The 20,193-nt window shown below is 46.0% G+C and overlaps 1 pseudogene; it reads left to right on the plus strand.

The window, feature by feature from the left end:
* Positions 1-100: 100 nt before the first annotated feature.
* Positions 101-17,802, plus strand: LOC112080765 (intraflagellar transport protein 122 homolog; annotated as a pseudogene).
* The last annotated feature ends 2,391 nt before the right edge of the window (positions 17,803-20,193 follow it).

The raw sequence follows: 20,193 nt of genomic DNA on the forward strand, positions 1-20,193 counted from the left end.
ATCGGAGAAAATACAGTAGACATAATTGTGAGTGCGGTTGAGAGTTTTTTTGGGACATCAGAAGTCCAATGTATTTCCTGTAGACAGCCAGTAGGTGTCAATGTTTGACCAGGCGAGCTCTGACAGGMACTGGTGGAAGTGGATGCCGTCCTGTGAGGAAGAAGATGATYAGGCAGTGGATGTGGACAGCAGCATGSCAGAGCACCTGTGCCTGCTCACCGACGCACCCTACAGCCAGAGCAGGCAGAGCTGCAGCAGCAGGGTAGAGTGCCTGGGGCTGGGCTAGGCAGCTGGAGAAGGAGAGGCAGGCAGGGAGAGGAGGGGAGCCCCTGCTGCAGGGAGTGTTCTCTGATCAAGACCACTGCATGAAGGAAGGGAGGGAGGTAACATCAAAACTCAGGGAAAGACTCATTGTGGCGTTTTACTCTCAGGGATGAGCACAATGACCCGCTGAAAGAAATTATGTAAAAATGATAACGGATCTATATCTTTTCAAATAACTGTGCTTTTTTCTGATCCACATTGATTTAGACAAACAAAAGAACCCCCCAAAAATCTGTGGCCCTTCATTGAATTTCAAAATACCGATGTGGCCCTCAAGCCAAAAAGTTTACCCACCCCTGGTCTAAAATGTAGTAAATATTTTTGCCTTCTACTGGCCATCTGGATATTGGTTACATATGAGATAACATTTAGAGTTTGTTTCCACAGCAAATTAATAGATAGCATAGCATATCTAGTAGAAAATGCAGTCGTGAAAAAAATAAAAATTTGCTTCATAGAAAGTATAATGGAAAATACTCTGATGATTGACAATCCAAAATATATCAGTGTGTAGCACAGCAATACACCCCATGGTCGTTATGTAGAGATCAGAAGAACTATGTTTACGACCACAGGGGTTGAGGCTCTGCTCCCAGGTGMGCACCGGTGATTGGTCAATGGCCTGGGTGTTATCACACTTTCCCATTGCTGTGGCAACGAGCGATAACACATAAACCACAGGCCACCATCATGTATTGATAACACTTCATTAGGCCTTTAAGGCCTGTATGCAATCAGCCTGTCAGGCACTATTGGAACCATAACACTGGACTGGAGGTGATCCTGTTTAGCGTTTAATAATGATCCCCYCACTACTCCTCCCCCATATCCCTCTGGGTAATACTGTAAGTACAGACAAATATGCACTGTTTTCATTACCCTGCCATGGAACCTTAGTCTCATGTGTTGTCACTTGGCTGTTTCAGTGAACATGCTGGTTTGATTACCATGCTGGGAATGATCTGTAATTTAAAAAAAAAAGGGAGGTTGTCCAAAATGGTTTTATTTCAGGGCAAAAGAATGGACTGTCAGACGGTTCTTTTTCAGAGTGAGGAGAAACAGATGCGCAGTCGGGAACTGACATGACGTCGCGCAAATGGACTTCAAGTGCCAGAACAATAGAGCCCATTTAGAAACAAGAGAGTGTGTATGTGTTTTTCCCATCTGTTTGGTCAGGCGCTCAACGGGATTGCTAAGGACTGTGAGCTTTGATGTGTCTACTAGGTCGTGGTCTGGAGAAAGCCTTGGCTCAGACTTGGTGGACCATAAATATGAGAGAAACTTCCCTGTTGTTTTAATGCGTGAGACCACATTTTCAAATGAGGCCGTATTCCTGATACAAAGATATGACCTGGGATGACAGCCTCACGCCCAAACCACCCCACCCCCCTGACCAGCGAGCTCAACACAACCTTCAGTACTCGCCACTTGGCAAATAGTTCGACCATATCATAAAAAAAACACTGGCACATCTTGAGCCCTGATCCACAACTGGAAAAGATGTTTAAAGATCCCCCACGGGTAGTCTTCAGACATCAGTCAAATGAGGAGTGATCTCCCACCAGTACCACGTAGCACCTTCCTAGTCAATGTGCCGGACGGATAATTGCAGATGTGGCCGACGTACCCAAAGTAAGTTTCCGAAGAAATGCACAACGTTCAATCACCCTATCGTGGGCAAGYCCGTTATAAGATTAAGTCCATCATTAGGTGTTCTACAAACAATGTGGTATGCCTAATCAAGTGTATTTGTGGTCTATGCTATGTAGGAGAAAAAAACGAAATGAGCTCTGAAAACAAGGATAGCAGAACACAGGAGTTATATAGGGACTCTTGACCAGAGACACCCTGTGGCTGTGCATTTCAAGGAGGCTCGTCACAACATCAGCTCTCTGAGATGAAGAACACTGGTATCGAACATGTTAAGACTCCTAGGAGTAATAATAACAATTGAATCCATTTTAGAATAAGGCTGTGACGTAACAAAATGTGGAGAAAGGGAAGGGGTCTGAATACTTTCCGAATGCACTGTATATATTTAATTTTCTGCAATTAATACATGTGACCATCTCATTTATATCAAATTATTAGAAGTACTCAAGTTGTTTTTAAAATACACTACATGACCAAAAGTATGTGGACACCTGCTCGTCGAACATCTCATTCCAAAGTCATGGGCATTAAGATGGAGTTGGTCCCCCCTTTGCTGCTATAACAGCCTCCGCTCTTCTGGGAAGGCTTTCCACTTGATGTTGGAACATTGCTGCAGGGACTTGCTTCAATTCAGCCACAAGACTATTAGTGAGGTCGGGCACTGATGTTGGGCGGTTAGACCTGGCTCGCAGTCGYCGTTCCAGTTCATCCCAAAGGTGTTTGATGGGGTTGAGATCAGGGCTCTGTGCAGGCCAGTCAAGTTCTTCCACACCGATCTCGACAAACCATTTCTGTATGGACCTCGCTTCGTGCACGGGGGCATTGTCATGCTGAAACAGTAAAGGGCCTTCCCCAAACTGTTGCCACAAAGTTGGAAGCACAGAATCATCTAGAATGTCATTGGGGKCTAGCCCGAACCATGAAAAACAGCCCCAGACCATTATTCCTCCTCCACCAAACTTTACAGTTGGCYCTATGCATTGGGGCAGGTAGCGTTCTCCTGGCATCCGCCAAACCCAGATTCGTCCGTCGGACTGCCAGATGGCGAGGGCGTGATTCATCACTCCAGAGAACGCGTTTCCACTGCTCCAGAGTCCAATGGCAGCAAGCTTTACACCACTCCAGCCGATGCTTGGCATTGCGCATGGTGATCTTAGGCTTGTGTGCGTGCGGTAGTTTGGCCATGGAAACCAATTTCATGAAGCTCCCGACGAACAGTTGTTGTGTGAGTGCTGCAACCAAGGACAGACGGTTTTTAGGACATTGATTTGAGACTTGCTCCCAGTCAGGGGAAGTATTGGCCTAGACAAGCATAGCCCAGTTAAAGGTCAATCAATATGAAGTTAGAATTCCTTGTTATTTCAATGTCTGTTCCTCTGTCTCTCTCAGATTGGGAAGGAGAGAACTCTCTATGACTCCTGCTGCGTCAGCTACTTCTCCAAGGGGGAGTACATTGTGATGGGCGGCTCGGACAAGCAGGCCTCCCTCTACACCAAGACTGGGTGTGGCTCGGCACCATCGGGGAACAGAGCTCCTGGGTGTGGACCTGTAGAGTCTATGTGGTGGGTCTCTTTTAGTGTGTGTGTGTGTGTGTGTGTGTACATTTGAGTAACTGTGTAAGGGTGTATGAGAGAGAGAGTGTATGTGCGTGTGTCTGAAGGGAACTGTATTGGAACGCTGTAATTTAAAACAGCGCTGACATGGTGCCGAGACATGCTGTGAAGAACGCGGAACGGAAATGATAAGATGCGACTGAAGCTATAGACGCTATAGACGTCATGCTGTCAGATCAAGTGTTGATGCGACATATCACGTTGGGATAAATTCACAGATCAGTTATTTTTAACTTGTGAAAAAGTATCTGTGATCACCCATAGAGTACATGAAAGTAATATTAATGTCGGTTTATTTTATATCTTTAATATTTTATATTAGTACTAGCGACTCACGCGAGAGAGCATTAGGTTCTACCTTGCTGACATCTCCACGTTTTCTTAGACGGGGATCTAGCAACAGGAACACTTTGTCTCTCTGTATTTRCATGGAAGTGTTAATGGGAACCACTGCTACATTGTTCTCTCTTTGTCTTCTGTGTAGGTGTTGGGCTTCCAGGACGGAGCATAGCCTTCTTTCAGCTCATCTTCAGCACGATGCATGGCCTGTACAAAGACCGTTACGCCTACAGAGATGGCATGGCCCACATCCAGCACCTCATCACTGAACAGAAAGGTGGATTGACTTAAACGGTACATTGTACTTCCCTTAGCTCCCTTACATCGTCAGTGTTAGCAGATCTGATGGAAATGGACGGCAGAAGCTCCCTGAAGAAGTCCATTGGAAGGCTATGTAGAGTCCTGCCCATATGCTCAGATCTATCCAGTGCCTTCAGATCTGTAAACACTAAGGGTGTAGGAGTTAAGTGAAGCTAGGGCTAGTGGTTATTTTTTGACTGGACTTCCTGTGCTTACCTGCTCTCCTTGCCCAGTGAGGATGAAGTGCAGAGAGCTGGATAAGAAGATAGCTCTCAACAGGAACCGCCGGGCCATCCAGCTGCCGGAGAAGATCCTCATCTACGATTTCTGACGACTCCTCCGACATGTACAACCGCATCAAGGAGAAGATCTGCAGGAAGTTTGAGTGCGACCTGCTCGTGGTCTGCTCCCAGCACATCATCCTGTGTCAGGTGAAACTTACACCCAGTCCAAAATCATACCCTATCCCCTACTACCCCCAAACACATTTACACTGTGGTAGTAGATGGTCATCGTATTTGTACAGTTATTTAAGAGCTGTTTTTAGACTGAATACCTTGATTAATAACTGTTTTCTACGGATTTGCRTTTGGCTTCAGGCTTTTCTCAAACACTTGGTGACAAACAACTCCGTAAAGTGCCATAACAACACAACACAGGAGGCTGCTGAGGGGAGGAAACCATGTGTTTGATGAGTTCGATACTATTTCATTGAATCTGTTCCAGCCATTACTATGAGCCCGTCCTCCCCAATTAAGGTGCTACCAACCTCCTGTGCAACACAAAACTATTTGACCTGAGTCAATAACACTGACCTGCAACGTCTTCGGCTTGTGTAAATTATACTAATGCATTGGTGACAGATTGTGAAAGACCCCCCCCGAAAGACATTATCATGCTATTAAGATGATGGAAAGCCAGTGAATTAGTGTTTAGTGCTGCATCGCTGCTCTAAAACACCCCAGAGAAAGGCCAGAGAAAGGCCAGAGAGAGCCCAGAGAGAGCCCAGAGAGAGCCCAGAGAGAGCCCAGAGAGAGCCCTGAGAAAGGCCAGAGAGAGGCCAGAGAGGGACGGTTAGACCCAGTGGTCCTCCAGATCTTTCTGCCTATCCTTCTTAAAGGCTTCAGCTGTATCTGTGTTCCTTTACGGGTTTTGTCTCTGAGTCTCTCCCCCGCCTCCTCAGCCATTAGACAGCCTAAGTGAGACAGGGAAGAGTGAGTGGTTACCGCCACAGCATTGTGGAGCCCGGCTGGATGTATCTGGAGGTTTCCTCCCTGGTTTGTGTCTCTGGGGTTTGACAGAGAAGGGGAGAGGGGGAGCAGTCTAGAGTTAACTGTGACAGAGATGCTTTAGATCTGTCTCTAAAAGCCCTGTTACAGCTCCACCACTGAGGCTGATGGTTTCTCTGGTGTGACTGTCTWACCTCTGAACGGGCTGTGTCAAATATAAATCAGACTTTTATCTTCGCAGAGCATTGAACGAGAATGAAACATATGGATAGTTAGATTAGAAGGATATATTAAGGGACAGCCATACAAAAATGCCCCAACGTAAACAATATTTTCACATGACCCTTCCCCCTCGTTGAAATAACTCWAAATAATGTTTACGTCCAAAAATAACAATAACTGTAGCGACCCTGTGTTTTATAAATGTGGATATCGACTTTGCCACTTGAGCGTGCTTTTGTGGGACAGTCGATGCCACGCAGGGCTACGGGCCAGAAGGTTGAGGGTTCGCCGACTGCCACGGAGCTCACTCTCCCTGCCTGTTTCATAACACTACAATCAGAGCCTTCTGCAGACAATGATCAGCTAGGGGGGAAATCTGATTTCAAAAGTTTGACCCTATATTTCGAATGATATAAGTGCCAATGCTCCTGAGTGGCGCAGCAGTCTAAGGCACTGCGTCTCAGCGCAAGAGGCATCACTGCAGTCCCTGGTTCGAATCCAAGCTGCATCACATCCGGCCGTGATTGAGAGTCCCATAGGGCAGCGCACAATTGGCCCAGCGTCGGGAGGGTTTGGCTGGCGGGAGGCCGTCATTGTAAATAAGAATTTGTTCTAAACTGACTTGCCTAGTTAAATAAAGGTTAAATCAAATCAAATCAAATAAATCAAATAAAACAACCAACAAGCAAAGCATGCCGACTTTGGGCGCTTCAAAATCATGGTTTGCATTTTCAACACTACAATCAAATGGACTCTGTCAATCTCGACAAACAGAAATGAGATCCCTCCCTACCTTGTACTCGGGTGTCGAATGCTTGACTTGACAATTTCCAAATGTCATTAAACTTTTGGGTGTTTTGTAACAGATGTCGCTTTCCATTCATCAAATGGTACAGTTTGGAAGRTGGAATTATATTTTTGATGAACGTGTGCAGGTAGCCTACAGGAGACTTTTGAAGTAGCCTAATCACATTAAAACCTTGTGACTGCTTGTGTTTAAGCCACACATAAAAAGCTAATACATTTTGAAAAGTCAAATTGCAAATGMTGAAGCTGTATTGAAGCGCTAGGTTCTAGGTTCGCAAGGAATAGCCGCTCAAATCGCTGAAGTTTAGCCTAGAGTAGGAGTTTGTGCTCACTTAAAAAACAATAATGCAGTTATTCATTGTTGTAGGCTTGTCTGGGTAGGATCATTGTATTGTCCCTAAGCAAGATCAATAGGGGAGCCTTTTGAGCTGCGTGTCTCGTGTCTTCAACCTGGCCTCTCTGCTGCCTATCAGCTATACCTCCTAGTTCTTGTGGATTTACAGTATATTGAAAATTGGTTCAGCTTTATATGATTTTATATGTGGTGTCTGTCCTTCACCAGTACCAAGGAATAGTGGCTCATGGAGTGTCTGGTTCTCTACATCAAAGTCATTGGTGGCCGACCGGACAGCGAGGGCCTACTGGCGGGGCTAAAGAATAGAGCGGATACAAACACTTCTGTCTTAGCTAACTTGTATTTCTCTAGGTTAGTCTTYTTGAGATGCTATCTCCTGCGGCTCAATTCAATCCAACTTGCACCAATGGTATTCATTTTCTCTTCAGATCCCGAAGATCTTTGTGGACAACCCGTTTGCCGACAATCTGCTGAAGCAGTCTACATCTGTGCGTTGTCTGGGCATGGGTACGTCACGCAGCAAGCTGGCAGTGGTGGACGAACACCTGCCTGGTTTATGACATCCACACCAAGGAGCTGCTCTTACAGGTCAGAGGGCAGGTGGTCAAGAGTTATTAAGGCCAAGGTCGAGGTGGCTTCACTTTCAAATTAGCGTTCAAAGGTTGTCCCACTGCCTCCTCCTTTTTCCTTCACCTACTTTTCCCCCCGACTGCCCTCGTTCTATGAGCATCCTTCCCGACTCCCCAGGAGCCCAATGCTAACAACGTAGCATGGGACACTTAATGTGAGGGCATGCTGTGTTTGTCAGGCAGCTGCTACCTCGACGTCAAGGCCAGTAACTTCCCAGTGCACCAACAGAAGCTGCAGGGCTTTGTGGTGGGCTACAATGGCTCCAAGATCTTCTGCCCGCGTGTCTACTCCATGTCCACCGTGGAGGTGCCGGTGGGTGGGAAGAATATTACTTAAAGAACTGAGCTTTATTATCCACTCTTTTAGTTCCGTTTCTACGTTTTCTTATTGTATGTTGAATTGACTTGTTTCCCCTTCCTTCCCATCTCTTCTCCACAGTCGGCTCCTATGTACCAGTGTCTGGAGAGAAGGAMGTTCAAGCAGGTCTATCAGATCTCCTGTCTGGGTGTGACTGACAGTGACAGTAGGGATTTGGCCACGGATGCCCTGGAAGGGCTCGACTTTCACAGTTAAGAAGGTCATACAAGCACGTACTCCCACGGAAGCACACAKACACACTTTTTCACTGCAATGCTAGTGTTCATCACTAGATGGTGCAGCCTGATGCTATTTGTATGAAGAACCTCTCTCATGCTTGTTTGACCAATGTGATAGAATAGTTTAAGGATGTGGTGTGAGTGGATTCTCTGGCTTCCCCATTTTTGTTGTGGCCCCGGACAAGCACACGTCATTCTACTTGTCAACTAATCATCAAGCCCTTGACAAGTTGAATCAGGTGTTTTTGTCTGGGACTACAACACAAATGTGTGCTGTTGGGGATACTCGAGGACTGGAGTTCCCTTTTGTTTCTCTCTCTCTCAGGCCTTCATCCGAGTACGAGACCTGCGCTGCCTGGAGCTCATCAACAGCATTGAGGTACAATARGGCACAGACACACTCCCCTAAAATGCATCATGGATTAGTCCAAATGGTATTATTCCAAGATCAAATAATTTGTCACGGTAGAAAACAGAACAGACCACATAGCTTTAATCAGGGTGGATTTACTGGCTGACCAGAGAACTCCACATGACATCATCAAAGCGAGACAGAGGAGGGGAAACTTGGGATCGCATGGGTTGCCCTCATTAAGCATTTTCTTACTAGCCCAACATATGAGTGTACACACACACACACACACACACACACACACACACACACACACACACACACACACACACACACACACAAAAAGGGCTAGTAAAGGGAGGAAAGCGTTATTTTATGTGAACTTAACTGATCTCCTGGGAATATAAATACATTAATGTGTTTTCATGGACATTCTTTGTGATAAGATTAGACCTGCCTCGGGGGCTACAGTTTGAAAAGGGAAAAGTCAAATATATTTTTTTTTGGCATGTAGATGTGGAAACAATGGATCATTGAATTTCACAAAACAGGCTTTGTGTCTGTGTGTGTGCATACTGTATGGAATACGTGCAACTATGGGCAGATAGCACAGGGTCAGACTAGGGTGAAACTGACTGAGCGGCTGATATTAGCTKATTTCTCTCTTTCGTTGCATGTGCGTGTGGTGCGTACATACACTAGTGTTTGTGTTTGTGTGTGTGTGTGCTGAGGGATTTCTAGGAGAGAAAGAAGAGGGGTGAGAGCGACAAGGAGCTGTTCCTATCGGACGTCTATGCCTACCAGGGGAAATTCCACCAGGCTGCCAGGCTCTGCAAGAGGACTGGCTTCCACTCCAGAGTCCTCAGCTTGTATACTGTGCGACTACTGATTGACTCACACACACACACACACACACTCTCATACCCTAGACCTGTACATGTTCAAGACAATAGACATTCACGCACATAGATGTTTGAATATGCCTATACACGCATGCATGTGAGACCTGTGCCTGTTTGAGTCAGCCAAGATACTGTAAGTACACACACACACACACACACACGGGCTGTGGCTTTAAACATGTTTCCATGTGACACACATACACATAAGTAATTGATGGTGGGACTTGAGTGTCAGTTGATGGATCTGAATTATTTTATGAGGGGGTCAGTTGAAGTTGAGGCGATCTCCTGTTAAGTGTGTTTATGTGTGGAGTGGTCTTTGATCACAAACTGTGTGTGTATGTTCACGGTACTGAAGCAGATGACACAGGCCTGACTCCTTTCCCCTCCCTTGTGTGTGTGTGTGTGTTGTGTGGCTGCTGTATATTTATGTGGCTGTGAGGCCATCTGGTCCTCGAGGCCGTTTGTTTTAGCGCTGGAGGACACCGGTGGGGGAATCCTGGTCCTGTTTGTGTGACTCCATGTCCCCCCTCTCCAGGTCCTGACCCAGTTGGGCCTGTCGGTCTCTCATTCTCGTTCTCTCTGGCCTTTTCTCTCACTCATCCTCCCTCTTTTTCTGCCCCTCTGTAGGAGTATGGGGGCGTGACAGACCCTAAAAACACTTTCATGCTGATGTCCAAGCAGGCAGACTGGGCTAAGAACAGCAAGGAGCCGCAGGCCGCTGCTCAGATGTACCTAGCCATCGACATCATAGGAGAACAAGGCTGAGTCGACATGTGGATCACACAGACACAGACACCGACACCGACTCCCTTCTTCCCTCCTGTGAGTCATGGGAAAGCGTTATGGATGTGTGRGGTTGGGAGGCAGGCAGATGGCTAATGCTGGGTCCTGTGGCTCTATCAGAGCTCCTCATGGGCCCCTCTCTCTGTGTCTGCTGCTTGTCAATCACACACCCACTCTGGCCCAGACCACCTAGGCTAAGGCAGCCTCAGCATAACAAACACAGGGAAAGACTGGTTGGCCTCGTCAAGCTTTATCAGGCATGACAGCTGACATTCGGGTGTGAGTGAGTTCGGCCTCATTCCTAAGTGTGGTGTGATGCGCTTATAGGAGATATGTGATTTATAAGGGGTCCTCTACGAGGCCTGACCCACACACACACTTGGACACACACACTCAACCCGCACCCCCCACACACTCCGTCTGATCGCATCTCTTCCCACCCCCCCACCAGGCTGATTGACATCGCCCGTAAGCTGGATAATGRGGAGCACCATGGTTACCCCTCTGAGACCTACTCCAAGATGGGAGACCTGCAGGCCCTGGTGCAGCTGCACGTGGAGGCACGATACTGGGACCAGGTCAGTCGGAACCATTCACATTTCACTTATGGTCCTTCCACCTGTTGGACACAGCTACAGTATTCTATCTTACTTTGCTCATCAGAAAGTTGACCTCATAGGTCCCACCCAGAACACAGGAAACTCAACTGCATATTTACTGGAACAAGACCAACTGAAACGATGTTCTATTGAAACCAGAGCAACGTTTCCAGCCAAGCCAGAGCCACTTCCTCTGAATCTCTGCCTACATTATGACTAGAATGTGAGGAGCACCCAACAGMCCAAAGCAATAAAGAGCCTTAGCACAACCACCCCCGTCAGAGCAGCTCATACGACAGAGACACGAAGGGAACACTACATTTCCWAAATCCATCGCTAGAGTTTCGTCAATTACAGGCGGTACTGAGAGCAAACTGCCGATGTCCACGGTGAAACAGAGAGAATGCCAACAAAAACTAGAACCTTTTATCACATTCATATTGTATGAATCTGGCATGGTGTTAGCAGTTATGTTTTATATCCCTTTCTGGGGGAGGTGGACATTGAGAGAGGACAGAACACAGCCTACGGTACAGTATGAATGGGCCATATGGATGCTATTCACTGCACTCACTCTTACCCTGGGCCTAGCCTGGGTTGAGTCTGCTTAGACTCAGAGGCTGATTGGACTGTGCAGAAGAGGGCTTTGACATTACTGTGACACACAGTTACACATATTAAGAGGAGTGTACTTAACAAAATTCTTGCTATGGGACATTTAGGTTAATCAATCAKCATGACAGGCAGGTATGCCTCCATAGGGTACTGTCACACTACTCTAGTACAGACAAACACCAGCTACTCTACTACAGACAARACCAGCTGCACACTAATTGACCATGACATAAAATCAGTCTAATATACTGTAGTAGGGTGGCTACTTTGAAGATATATACAATACAAATATACAATATATTTTGATTTGTTTAACACTTTTTTGGTGACTACATGATTCCATATGTGTTATTTCATAGTTTTGATGTCTTCACTATCATTCTACAATGTAGAAAATAGTAAAAATAAAGAAAAACCCTTGAATGATTAAGTGTGTCCAGACTTTTACTGGTACTGTATGTTAACCCTAATATATCACATTAGTAATGAGATGTATTAATGTTTTGGCTAGATGAAGTAGTGTGTCTGTGTTTTAAAGCCTGTGTTACTAATTACTTACAATTGTAGGCCAATTTCCCTGGGAATATTGCCTCATACGTATTTTAATCTGGWTGTATGTCAGATATGTGATCGAAGTGCATGAATGTAAATATTCAATGCYTTGCATCTGCTATGTTACTTRGCGATGATAGCTCCTTGAATCTCTCAATCAATCACAGATGACTACTACTGGCAGGCAGCCCTGCCTCAAAGAAGATGTTGGGTCTCAGATGGCAGTCATCCCACTCTCTCCCAATCCGCCAGTGGATACAGTTACTATTAGAAGCTATAACTTTAGAATTGTCGAAACCGAGAATTAATGGTGCTAGTTAAAGAACAATTGAGGCCTGGGCCATTACACTCTGTAAAGAATAATCTCAACTAAAGCCCAACATATACAACGAAACAATCTATACTGAACAAAAATATAAATGCAACAATTTAAAAGATGTTTAAGAAGGAAATCAGTCAATAGAAATAAATGTATTAGGCCTTAAATCGATGGATTTCACATGACTGGYAATACAGATATGCATCTGTTGGTCACAGGTACCTTAAAAAGGTAGGGGTGTGGATCAGAAAACCATTAGGTGTCTGGTGTGACCACCATWTGCCTCATGCAACGCAKCACATCTCATTCGTATAGAGTTGATCAGGCTGTTGATTGTGGCCTGTGGAATGTTATCTCAACCRTCTTCAATGGCTGTGTGAAGTTGCTGGATATTGGCGGGAACTGGAACACGCTGTCGTACACTTCGATCCAGAGCATTCCAAACATGCTCAATGGATGACATGTCTACTGMGTATGCAGGCCATGGAAGAACTGGAACATGTTCAGCTTCCAGGAATTGTGTACAGATCCTTGTGACATGGGGCCGTGCATTATCATGCTGAAACATGAGGGGATGGGGCGGATGAATGGCATGGAAATGGGCCTCAGGAATTCTTCATGGTATCTCTGTGCATTCAAATTGCCATCGATAAAATGCAATGGTGTTCGTTGACCGTAGCTTATGCCCATACCATAACCCCACTTCCACCATGGGGCACTCTGTTCACAATGTTGACATRGGCAAACCGCTCGCCCACACAACGGCATACACGTGGTCTACGGTTGTGAGGCCGATTTGGACGTACTGCCAAATTCTCTAAAACAACATTGGAGGTGGCGGTAAAGAAATGGCCATTCAATTATCTGGCAACAGCTCTGTTGGACATTCCTACAATCTGCATGCCAATTGCACACTCCCTCAGAACATCTGTTGCATTGTGTTGTGTGAAAAAACTGCACATTTTAGAGTGGCCTTTTATTGGCCCCAGCACAAGGTGCATCTGTGTAATGATCATGCTGTTTAATCAGCTTCTTGATATGACACACCTATCAGGTGGATGGATTATCTTGGCAAAGGAGAAATGCTCACTAACAGGAATATAAACAAATTTGTGCACAAAATGTGAGTGAATAACTCTTTACATGTTGCGTTTTATATTTTTGTTCAGTGTATAAAGCCCAACACATACATACATACATACATACATACATACATACATACATACATACATACATACATACATACATACATACATACATACATACATACATACATACATACATACATACATACATACATTGCCCACAGAACAGCCTCAATTCATTGGGGTATGAACTCTACAAGGTGTCGAAAGCCTTCCACAGGGATGCTGGCCTATGTTGACTCCAATGCTTCCCACAGTTGTGTCAAGTTGGGTGTCAAACTGTTGAGTGTGAAACACCCGGCAGCGCTGCACTTCGTGACACAAACCGGTGTGCCTGGCACCTACCAACATACCCCGTTCTAAGGCACTTAAATATTTTGTCTTTTYTCAATTCATGTCTCAAGGCTTAAAAATCCTTCTTTAAACTGTCTCCTCCCCTTCATCTATACTGATTGAAGTGGATTTTAACAGGTGACATCAATAAGGGATCATAGCTTTCACCTGGATTCACCTGGTCAGTCTGTTATGGAACGAGTAGGTGTTCATAATGTTTTGTACACTCAGTGCATTGTATGTGTATATATACAGTATATATATATATATATATATATAGGGAGAGTTGCTCTCTGTTCTCTGGGAGCAGGGGTGGATTTATGTACCTTTTGAAGATCATCTGTGATGTGAACTCTCTGGTGGAGAAACATGTTCCAGTTTAAAGATTACTTCTATGTGCCCTACGCTCAGTGGCTGGCTGAGAACGACCGTTTTGAGGATGGAACAGAAAGGTGAGGATGAAAAGGGAGTGAAGAGAGAATATACTCATCCCTATATGTTACAGGAGCTCAATGTTTGATGTTCCCAAATGTTATAGTAACTTTGCCAAGGCCATGTCTGTTGAAACTTCTTAGCACTAGATTTTTTTTTTGAAATCCCATTTTGTGCACCTTACATTGACCAGACATATCTCAGATCCTTCTGGAATCAGAACTACATCAACGTATCACAGAATACCACAGATGGCTAGAAGGCAATGTCACTTCCTAACATGGGGTACATATGGAAACCATATAAAGGTTGGCCCGTGTCGTTTTTGACTATTTCCTCTTCACTGCTCTCTCTGTTCACTGTAAAACATGATCCACAGCTAGACAGAGCAAGTCCTGACTGCTAACAGTATTACATGCCACGCATGGTCCCAATCAGCACTACAACAATAATTCCTAATTATGACTTGAACTATAATCACCACATGGATTTAGGATTAGGATCCCTGCATGCATATTTATGTACTGTACTGTATCCAATTGATCTTGCACAATATTCTTCTCTGTGTCTTGCTGCGGAGTAGATAGTTGAACAGCCCTGGTTGTGTTTCAGTCTGGCAGTAATCTGGTCTTGTGCTGTCTGTATTGTGTTTTCGTAATGGTGTATRGTGTTACCACCACAGTGATTGTAATTGCCTTTAGGCCCTTGTAGTCTAGTAGCCTGGTCGTTCCTCACCTGGCTAAGGCTGACTGGCGACTGTAACTCCTCACAAACTCAAACGTGTGGTGTAACCGAGCTACATCACAGCGTTATGTGGGCCCAGGCCACAGCCCATGTTAATCTTTGTTAGCGTAGTGTGTTTGGGGGAGGGTATGTGGATTGTGTGTGTGCCTGTATAGTGTTCGTGTCCTTACACTAAGCAGCAGCAGCTGACTGTGGTTTTATCCGCCTGGCTGCACTGATAAATATTAGCCACTAATATGTCCTGACCTCCTGTACATCTAGCAGGACAGACAGGGTCACCCGAGGGGCTGTCTCCCTGAAGCTGGCTTTAATTAGCCACAGATAGCAACATGAAGAATAGGACATATGTTTACTGGCGCTCTGCTTGCTAAGTGCCATGCTGTTTGACATTTGGGAGTGGGTTCGTTTAAGAAGACGTCTGTTTGTAGTTAGTGAACATATTGTCTCGTATACGTTAAGTACAAATTGGCCTTGGCGTGTAGCGAGAGAGAGAGAGAGAGAGAGAGAGTGTGTGTGTGACGCGGTTAAACTCTGGCAGCCTGAGACTGAGACAGAGTAATGGGAAAGGTGTTGGCTCCTGTAAGGTTGAATCTAAAGGAGATTTCTTAGACTTGTCAAAGCATATCTCTGTTGCTGCAATAGAAGCCGTGTTAAGGGCTGTCCAGACGGGAAGAGATGGGGTGGAGCGGAGTTCTCCAAAATAGAGCAGATTCCTATTTTCGCCACCTCTGCTTTTACATGCGCGATCACCACCAATCACTCCGCCTGGATAGAATTCTGCCCCCCGACTAGTTCCGTTGAAAATGTATGGGCAGCTCTGCTCCGCTTCCTGTCTGGAAAGCCCTTTTAAAAGGTAGACTCAGCGAAATGATACTGCCATGAGCAGTAACGGAGATTTTTGAGATGAGCGAGATGCAACATTTCACACAGTATCTGTGCAGGTGCACGGGTCTGCTTCACGCTGCGGACAGTGTGGTAGCCAGGGGACCAAAACAGCAGAGAAGTTGAGCCTCACGCTTCAACGCTCTTAGTTGTTGTGGAAATTAACCCACTATGCTGTTTAATTTCTGCGTCTACGTCATATTGCGTGATAAGTCTACCTTGAAGCGCCACTCAAGCTCGCTTTTCCTCCTCCATCGCTACAATTAAGTCTCTTCACTTCCTTCTCTCCCCCCCCACAGCGTTCCACAAGGCGGGCCGACGGAGTGATGCTGTGAAGCTGTTGAAGCAGCTTACCCACAATGCCGTGGTGGAGAGCAGGTTTAATGAGGCCGCGTATTATTACTGGATACTATTTATGCAGTGTTTGGACATCACTAGGGGTAAGGGAGTCTACCTAGTGAAAGTCTTCACATTTTCCTGCCTCAAAATTACATTTTTAAAAGGGGGGGAAGAACAGAAAATAAGGAGAGGAAGGAGTAGATGCTGAAGAAGTTCAAGCGTTTCCAGCACCTGGCTGAGCTCTACCATGTTAACCACTCTATACAGCGTTACACTGTAAGATGCTCACCGTGCCCAAAGGTAGAGTAGAGCCCAGTAAGTACAGTTAAGAGTAGGTTAAGGTTGAGTTAAGAAAAGCTAAGAAGTTAAGAATAACAGGTTTGAGAAAGTTGAGAATGGTAGCCTACAGTACGGCCAGACAAAAACTGTGGAGGTTAAATTCCCTTCAGTTCCTTAGTTGAAATACAAAAATGCTTTTGGAATCCAATTCAGCAATATACTGCTGCAAAGCAAAAGTTGGTTAGATATACAGAGCAAAGCCATCAATGAGAGAACATTCCTGGAGATTCTGTCGACAACAGCCCCGATGACCATTGCCACAACCCAACTCATGTCAACCATGACGTCAACTCTCTGAACCCACTATGACCTCTGTTTCTATAGTAACCAGTTAATTCGATTATAATTTATTATGATAACCCCTCCCACCAGCGCCCCTTCTTTGAGGGGTACACTATATATAAAAAAGTATGTGGGACACCCCTTTAAATTAGTGGTTTCGACTATTTCAACCACACCCGTTGCTGACAGGTGTATAAAATCGAGCATAATCTCCATAGACAAACATTGGCAGTAGAATGGCCTTACTGAAGAGCTCAGTGACTTTCAACGTGGCACCGTCATAGGATGCCACCTTTCCAACAAGTCAGATCGTCAAAGCTGCCACGGTCAACTTTTTAAGTGCTGGTATTGTGAAGTGGAAACGTCTAGGAGCAACAATGGCTCAGTCGTGAAGTGGTAGGCCACACAAGCTCACCGAATGGGACAGACAAGTGCTGAAGCGCTTAAAAATCGCAGGTCCTCAGTTGCAACACTCACTACCGAGTTCCAAACTGCCTCTTGAAGCAGCATCAGCAGAAGAACTGTTCATCTGGAGCTTCATCGAATGGGTTTCCATGACCCACACAGCCGCAAATAAGCCTAAAATCACCGTGCGAAATGCCAAGCGTCAGCTAGAGTTGTGTAAAGCTCGCCGCCATTGGACTCTGGAGCAGTGGAAACGCGTTCTCTGGAGTGATGGATCACGTTTCACCATCTGGCAGTCTGACGGACGAATCTGGGTTTGGCGGATGACTTCAACCCCATCGAACACCTTTGGGATGAATTGGAAAGRCGACTGCAAGCCAGGCCTAATCGCCGGACATCAGTGCCAGACCTCACTACTTCTCTTGTGGCTGAATGGAAGCAAGTCGCCGCAGCAATGTTCCAACGTCTAGTGGAAATCTTTCCCAGAAGAGTGGAGGCTGTTATAGCAGCAAAGGGGGGACCAACTCCATATTAATGCCCATGAGCAGGTGTCCACATACTTTTGGTCATGTAGTGTATGTCTGATTATAAGCACCCTGTCTCTTTAGGCTGGTATGCAGTGGCTTCACTATCCCTGGCCTGTGTCAGTGTGCTCTCTCTCTCTGTTTGTTTCTACAGTACTCTACCCTGGTCACACCCCTGAAGTGAGGAACCCCTGTGATTGAATCCAGAGCAGGAACCTTATTTATCTCACTTTAACTTTCCCAGGCAAAGGGCTTTGATGAGCCATCAAACACTGTGGGAGCTAGCTGGCGCTACACGCTAATAAACACACCCTGCCTCTTAACCTAGCCCATGTGCGCAAAGTGCTCTGAAGGGAGGATGTGGCAGGAGACGTGTTTAAGGCAGGAGAGCGAGGAAGAGAAAAGAAGTGGAGGGCAAGGAAGGAAGAGAGGAGCAAGGGGCAGAGACGGAGTCGTTGTGCCTCTGTGTCCTTACAGAGATGCCCAAAGATGTGTGTATCTGACGGATGTTGTGTGCCTTCTGTCTTTCTCTGCCGCCCATCCTTACATTTGAGTCATTTAGCAGATGCTCTTATCCCGAGCAACTTACAGTTATTGCATTCCTCTTAAGAAAGSTAGGTGGGACAACCGCATAGTAAGTTCACCTTTCCTCAACAAAGTAGCTATCAGCAAAGTCAGAGCTAGAAGGGGGGGGGGGGATCAAGTGCAAATGTGAGGAGTGGTATTATTTAAAATACTCTTTGAAGAGGTAGGGTTTCAGGTGCTTTCGTAAGATGGGCAGGGACTCCGCTGTCCAAGCTTCAGGTGGAATCTGGTTCCACCATTGGGGTGCCAGGACAGAGAAGAGCTTGGACTGGGCTGAGCGGGAGCTGCCCTCCCGTAGGGGTGGGAGGGCCAAGAGACCAGAGGTGGCAGAACTGGCGTGCTCGGTTTGGGTTGTTGGGTTTGTGCATAGCCTGAAGGTTGGGAGGGGCAGTTCCTCTTGCTGCTCCGTAGGTAAGCGTCATGGTCTTGTAGTGYATGTGCTCTTCGACTGGAAGCCAGTGGAGTGTGCAGAGGAGCGGGGTGACATGGGAGAACTTGAAAAGGTTGAACACCAAGCGGGCTGCAGCGTTCTGYATAAGTTGCAGGGGCTTGATGGGGCGAGTTGCGGTAGTCCAGACGGGACATGACAAGTGCCTGGATTAGGAAATGCTCTGCTTCCTGTGTGAGGWACGGATGTTGTAGAGCATGACCTGCAGGAGTGAGTCACTGCTTTGATGTTTGCAGAGAACGGTAGGGTGTTGTCCAGGGTCACACCAAGGTTCTTTGCACTCTAGGAGGGAAACACTGTTTTCTTTTAGTTGCTACACAGAGAGGGAGAAGTTAAAGTAGAAAAGAGTAGAAAAAAGAGAGAGTGTTGGTGCCAGTGAACAAACAGATCAGAGGAAACAGCCCAGCGCAGCCAAGTGAAGTAAAAGGGAGATGGGCAGGAAGACAAGACGCCAGGAAGAGGCACATCCTCACTAACCAAAACAAACCCACTGATTACCACACTCACACTCACACTCACACTCACAATGTTAGAAAAGGGTAGAAGTACAGGGAAGGAAATCCAGGCCTTCCAGAAGGAAATGGGGCTCTGCAGCTGGAATCCTCTCTGGCAACATGGTGCCGCTTGGAAAACTTTGAACTGTGATTTATGAGTTTAGTGGGCTCTGGGCGGAATAACACGGCACAATGTCATGGAAAGCACTGCGAAACAACACACAACAGGAGGAGATAAATTGATTAACAATTCCAATACTGACGCTGGGACAGAGGAGAGGAGAGCTGTTGGAGCTAGTAGATGAATATCAGTTATAGGGGTTCTGCAGCTGCAAGTCATTGACTTAGTGTTGCCTTTCTTAGAGGTCCCTCAGTGCACAACAATCTTCATCTACACAAACACAAACGGGCAGCAATTTCCTCTGCTCAAACACACACATGCAAGGATGAATACACAAACCCTTACACACAAGTATACATTCCTCTACTCACAGCACTTTTAAACAAAAAGCCAAGGTAGTTATTTTAGAGAGGATCAGTGCACGCATCACAGAGCGAAACAGAGTATTGACTGGGGATTGTGGTTGCTGGCAACAATGGCTATGCTTAGCATACATACACAGCTCTGATGAGTGTACAGTATGTACTATCAATTGCGTGCCCAGTTCTGTCTCTGATCTACATTTCCTGTTCTGGAGTTCTGAAGACGTTTCCAGTAGGCACTGATCTAAGGTCAGTTTGACATTTCCTAGCCTAATAGTTAGGGTATACTTTGAAGAGGGTATGCTGACCCCAGATCTGTTGCTAAGGGCAATTTGTACCTGTAGCACCTTGTTGTCCTTGACGGTGGGTCTCAGTAACACTCTGTATGCGTTGGCTAAGCAGAGCAGAACCCTGGGAGAGTTTGAGCTGGCCAGACCCTCTCGTCTTCCAGGAGACCATGGACCTGGGCAGCCTTACCGTCTGCTCCAAACCATACCACTTCAACCAGGTGTGTGTGTTTTTGCATGCGTGCATACCAGGGTTTCTGTTAGGAAAATTTGGCYCC

This window comes from Salvelinus sp. IW2-2015, unplaced genomic scaffold (assembly GCF_002910315.2).
Source record: "Salvelinus sp. IW2-2015 unplaced genomic scaffold, ASM291031v2 Un_scaffold16477, whole genome shotgun sequence".
NCBI lineage: Eukaryota > Metazoa > Chordata > Actinopteri > Salmoniformes > Salmonidae > Salvelinus > Salvelinus sp. IW2-2015.